The sequence below is a fragment of the Cebus imitator genome, unplaced genomic scaffold (assembly GCF_001604975.1).
Source record: "Cebus imitator isolate Cc_AM_T3 unplaced genomic scaffold, Cebus_imitator-1.0 Scaffold366, whole genome shotgun sequence".
In the NCBI taxonomy this organism is placed as follows: domain Eukaryota; kingdom Metazoa; phylum Chordata; class Mammalia; order Primates; family Cebidae; genus Cebus; species Cebus imitator.
The window spans coordinates 2074073-2080063 of NW_016107681.1; positions in this window are offsets into that span (position 1 = coordinate 2074073).

The window sequence follows — 5991 nt, forward strand, 5'->3', positions numbered from 1 at the left end:
CGCCACCATGCCCAGCTGATTTTTTGTATTTTTAGTAGAGACGGGGTTTCACCATGTTGACCAGGATGGTCTCGATCTCTTGACCTCGTGATCCACCCGCCTCGGCCTCCCAAAGTACTGGGATTACAGGCGTGAGCCACCGCGCCCGGCCAAGGCTACTCTACTGGTAACAACTCTGTGGCCTGTAAAGATGGGGCCTATTTAGGGTCTGGAAAATAGACCATGGGAACCTTGTCTTCAAGATTCAAGAGAAACAAGCCCTTTTCTTGGGGTTTTGTTGAATGCTTGGAGCCTGGGTCATGGGTGCTACATATTCACAGTTATTGATTTCTTCCTTCAGAAGCTTTCAACTGGAGTTCACCATTTCTTCCAGGGAACCAAGAAATTCATGGATTTCCAGGCCACTTTCATTATTATGCACTGTATTGCCATTAAGAAGTAAGTGAATCACCTGGCAAGTAGTACTAGCAGCTCCTACTCAAGGCTTTGTTGTGAGGATGAGATGTAATAATGGATATAGAGTGCTGTAGCACAGTACCCAGCTCAGTGTTCAATGAATGTTAGCTTTTGTTAACTACTACCATCAGCAAATGTGGTGAGAGGCCCCATCCCTGGCTTAGTTCTTGGCTTATTCTAATAACTTTCTTAGAAATAAAAGTGTTTAGGTGTCCTTCTTTCTTTCATCCCCTCCCTGGAGCTGTATTAAAAATGGAATTTAAGAAAAAAATAAATTTAAATAAAATAAAGAATAACAAAGACCAAAAGAAGAAAACAAATCAAAAAATCACACTCTTGTCCTCTAAACTAATGGGAAATAAAAAAGAAACAGTGTTTCTCAGAGAAGACCTATGATGTGTTTTCTTCTTCCTTCTTTTCCCTTCTTGCCTAAATGATGTGAAAACCAGGAACTCTGTTCTCTCTCAGTACTTCAACTGTCTAACATTACAAGTTTCTCATCTTTTATTGTCCTTCTGTGACCCTGTTATGCTAACCAACCTATCCCATTTAAGATGGAAATAATATAAAATAATAATGATTGTTAAGTACTTCAAAAATACAAAAGACTATAAATGCCAAGAGTGATTATTGCCTTCCACTGTAATGAAGATGTATAATAAAAATTTATCATAAAATCCCTTCACTACCGTGGCCACTACTCTTTTGCTAGTTAAAATTTACAATTACAGTGTGTTTATTCAAAGAAACAGGGACATGGAAGCAACTCAGTCATTTTCTAAAGTAGGTTCCCCCAATCAGTTGAACACAGAATTTCTCTGGAGACATCAGTGATACATTTTTCAAAATCCATATGAAAATAACACATCAAGATCACCTTCAGTTTCTGATGATGTCACTGAATCCTCCCCACACCCATACTCTTTTTTCTCCAATGCACATGTTGTTCACATATCCTCCTCTGTATGTATTGGTTAATTTATATCACTACCAGGTATTTTTTCTTATGTGCCATGCATCATGGCAATAGAACACTAGACAGAGAGATTAAATAATCCAGATAATTTGGGGTTAGGAAGGGAGCAAAACAATGGGAACAATTTCACAGATAACATAGAGCGAAAAAACTACATATAAAAAATAAAGTGTGTTTTTCATTTATAGAAAATTCAGAAACTGGCCAGGTGTGGTGGCTCACACCTGTAGTCCTAGCACTTTGGGAGGCCAAGGCAGGCAGATTACTTGAGGTCAGGAGTTCAAAACCAACCTGGCCAACATGGTAAAAACCTGTCTCTACTAAAAATACAAAAAATTAGTGGGGCATGGTGGCAGGTGCCTGTAATCCCATACTCAGGAGGCTGAGGCAGGAAAATCACTTGAACCTGGGAGGCAGACGTTGCAGTGAGCCGAGATCGTACCACTGCACTCCAGCCTGGGTGAAAGAGTGAGACTCCATCTCAAAAAAAAGAAAAAGAAACAGAAAGAAAATTCAGAAACTGACAAAACCAATCTATGGTGATAAGAGAATACAATAGTGGTTAGATTTATGATGTAATGTTCATTAAGAGGACAAAAAGGAAGACTTACTTTTAAAGAACCATATTATCTGCATATTATACATATTGTAACTTCGATTCTTCTTGTTTCATAATGTTTTACGTATGTTATTATTCTACCACATGTTATTATTCTACCACAAAATTAAATACTATGGGGAGAAATAGGCATTTTTGCCTTCTACCTTTTTAAAAAGCACATCCTGGTTTATAATTTATTTAAAAAGAAACATGCTTGATCTTGTCTGAAAAAAAAAGGAAGAGGGCAGTATGAATGTATTATTTGGTTTAGAAGAAATTATTTGATCAACTTAAAGTGAAAGTTATTTGCTAATATTCTCATTATAATTTCAGGTGGAAAAGCATTTTAAACCTGTCAGATGTAACTGCCATACCTGGAAGTCTACTTATTTCTTTGGATCTGGGGAAGTTTGGGGACCTTAGTAGCATTCTAGAAATAATTAAGATATGTGGCGGGATGCAGAAAATTGGATTTTCATTGGAGGGTCCGAACATATTCTCGACCTAGGATTCAGGATTATTTTCAACCAAATTCATATACAAGTGTTTTACAATTTTGAAATTAACACAATTTTCAAGATACTCTGTGCCATCTTCCTCTTTTTCATCCCAACACTGCCCTTTGATTTGAAAAAGTGATGCTGGCACCTGACAGTATTTCTTGACTTTATTAAGTGAGTATAATTAAAAGTTATTTGCGTTCAATTATTTGCTTATCTGCTTCTTTGATTGTGCTTTCTCTTTTCATCAATACCAATTTTAGTTTCATTTAATCAAACTGGTGAAATAATTAGATAGATAAGAAATTCAAAGTAAAACTGATGCATCAACCTTGATAAGACCCTAAGGTCTCCTGGAATATCAACTTCCTTTATCACTATTCCCCCTAAGGTTCACCTTGATTTTTATATGCATTTTAACTTTTATGGGCTGGGATAGAGTGGTTACTGTGGGATCCATTAAAATAAACACAAAATGTTAAATGGTGAGTAAGGTAAAATGCTTTAATATAAAATATTATGGGGGAATTCCATAAATATGTAGAATCTGACATATGTAGAAGTTTCATATTCAATAAGAAATTGGATCAAAATGATCATTTAAAACCACCCATTAGTAGGAGAAGGGAGAGGAGCAAAAACAAAAAAACTATTGGGTACTAGGCTTAGTACCTAGGGGATGAAATAATCTGTATAACAAACCCCTATGATATGAGTTTACCTATATAACAAACCTGACTATGTACCTCCGAACCTAAAATAAACATTAAAAAAAAAGCTACCACTTAGATAAAGGGAACAGTCTTGGACTACGTACACATTTATTAAACTCCTCATGTAAGCATAGTACCTTCCTTACTAGATTTGTGAGAGGTCTAAGATGATACAGCATTAGACATGTAGGTGGACTAGACTTAGATGGAACCTGAATATCTTAGTTTAACTCTCTCCTCCAGAACACCAGAAAGGTACAGTGATTTCCTCAAGATTAGGTAAAGGAGGGAGAAAGAGAAAGAAAGAAGTGTTAGAGTGATAAACAGAAAACAGCTTCTGGACTTCTTATGAAAGTTCTTTCTACTACTGATTGAGAGAAAATAAGTTTTCATTGCCTGGCATCTGAACCCACCCCACAACTAGTTCCCATTGTGTGAGTCTTGGTGTAAAGTATTCCTCCCTCTCTATACCTGCTGCTAAGCTGGGTCATGGGCACATGATCCAGTCTGGAATGATCCCCACCTGGGGCTTTGGATATTGAAGGACTAAAGTAAAAGAGGCAGTGAGATGAGATTTACCAACCAATAATGCTGGCAGTGCCCCGTGGCTAGCGAGGTCTTGCCATGGTGTTTAAGTCCCGTAGTGGTTGTGGACTACAGCAAAGTCAGCAGCAACATCCTAACCCAATTTCCTGCTGCCTCTCCTCCCTAGTTTCTCATCTTTGTCCAAGCATTTCTTTCTAGAGTTTCTATAAACTCAATGTGTTCTCTAATGGTTTCCTATTGAATCCTTTTTTTTTTTTTTTTTTGGGGAAAATAACTCTGACTGATAAAGAAACCAGTGCCACAAAATAAGCCACAGGAAACTGACTCTCAGGGAAAATTAAAAATCAGGACTGGTTGACTGACAGTAAACTGAACCTTAGAAACACAGCTGCAAAACAACTTAAACAGTTGCCTGTGGTCACCTGGAATGCCTATTGAGAGTATGATTCAAGAATAGTATAAAGGGCATGAGGAGTTCAATGACAGCTGATGAGGTGACTGCTTCTTATAACAAATAGCTTAATGGCGAAAAAAGTCATTTGCCTCAGCAGATCTGAGGTGGTCAAAGACAAATTCAGACTTTGGTTTGATCCTGTGTGCTGATGAATTACAATGTCAGTAGTACTCACAGCCCTGACAGGTTTCTTAGGTGCATATTGTGGCATTATCTGGGTTAGATTGAAAGCTGGAAAATTGACATGGAAATATATGAGAGGATTTAGAAGACTCCATGAATGCTGAACCCTTAATTCTCATTAAATCTCTTTTGCCAGCTTCAGAAATCTCTCTTGCTTTGTCTGATGAAACGTTCTTCTTTTGATTGAAGATATTTTTTGCTTGAGGGAGTTACTTGCAAGAGAAAGCCAGTTCTCTTCAACCTCCTGTCTTTTCTGTCATGTCTCAAGATTGTCAGATTTCAGCATGGCCCTGGGAGGGCAGCAGCAATAACAAAGTCAAAAGCCAGACAAGGCCAAAGAGCTTCCAGATTTCTAGCTTATACTGGAAAATTTCAGGGAATTGTGTATGGGAATAGAGTGTAAGGTTGAGAAATGTGGTTATAGATTGGCCTGGATCATTGTAGGTTGAGCATCTATACTGAATCCGAATGGTGAATATGATAAATGCTTCCAGGGAGCAAACCTTCAAGCAGTGCCTCTCACTGCATTTTACCTGGAGGGAGAGAAGACCTGAGGCATGGATCTATACCAAATTATGATCAGGAGTTAATGGTCTGGCCAGATATTTAGGGACATGGAAAAAACAAGGTTAGAGACTGGTGGCAAGGAAATTTGGAGAAAAATATGGATGGATTTCTCAGAGATTGAGAATATTTGATGTCCCTTGTGAATGCACACCAGAAGACACAGTGCAGAGGAGTCTCTTATGTGTCTCATCTCTTACTGTTAAAAAATATTACATTGCATTTTAAGGATATGATTATAAATGTTTCCTATATCAAGAGCAACTGAGAAAAACACAACATTGTATTGAGAGACATGCCTCTTCCATGAAGTTTATGTATTAACAAACCAAGAGGTTTCTATCAGGAAAACATTGATTAAGGCCTGCTATTTGGTGGTCCTGTATGTGTTTTTGACGGCCCAGCAATTGAACTCACAACTAGATTTGGTGATCTTAATGCTGCTCTCTTGTACAAAGATTTAACGAAATAAAGGGGCTTTCCAAAGATCAGGAAATGGAGGAAGGAAGGAAATGAGGGAGAAAAGATAGAGAACTGGAAATAAAATAAAAACAGATCTCTGTACCCTTGTCTGCTAGTTTCCTGTTTCAGATTAATAAAGATTTAGGAGGTCATTTGTTAGTGGAGACGTAACTTTGTTTTAGAGGAGAGAGAACTACCTTGTTTCTGAGCTGTTTCTTAATGTCTAGAAATCTCTAATTATGTGAGTCTTGAAAAAAAGCAGAGGCCCAGTTCCTACCAGGGAGGTCAAAGGCAAGCAATATTCCTTCTCCCCACCCGTTGGCAAAGAGGGTGCGGCAGGTGAACTAGCCTCAGCCAATTGAATGCTCCCACCCAGGACTTTGCTCTGGAAACTGTGACTGAAAAATAAAGACACAATATAATTAAAATTATAGTGAAAGCGGTAGCTGGATCCAGCAGTGGCGTCCTAGGCAGATTTCTCCTGCTAGGTAGCCTTTCTTGATCTCTCTCTCTTTTTTTTTTTTTTTTTTTTTTTT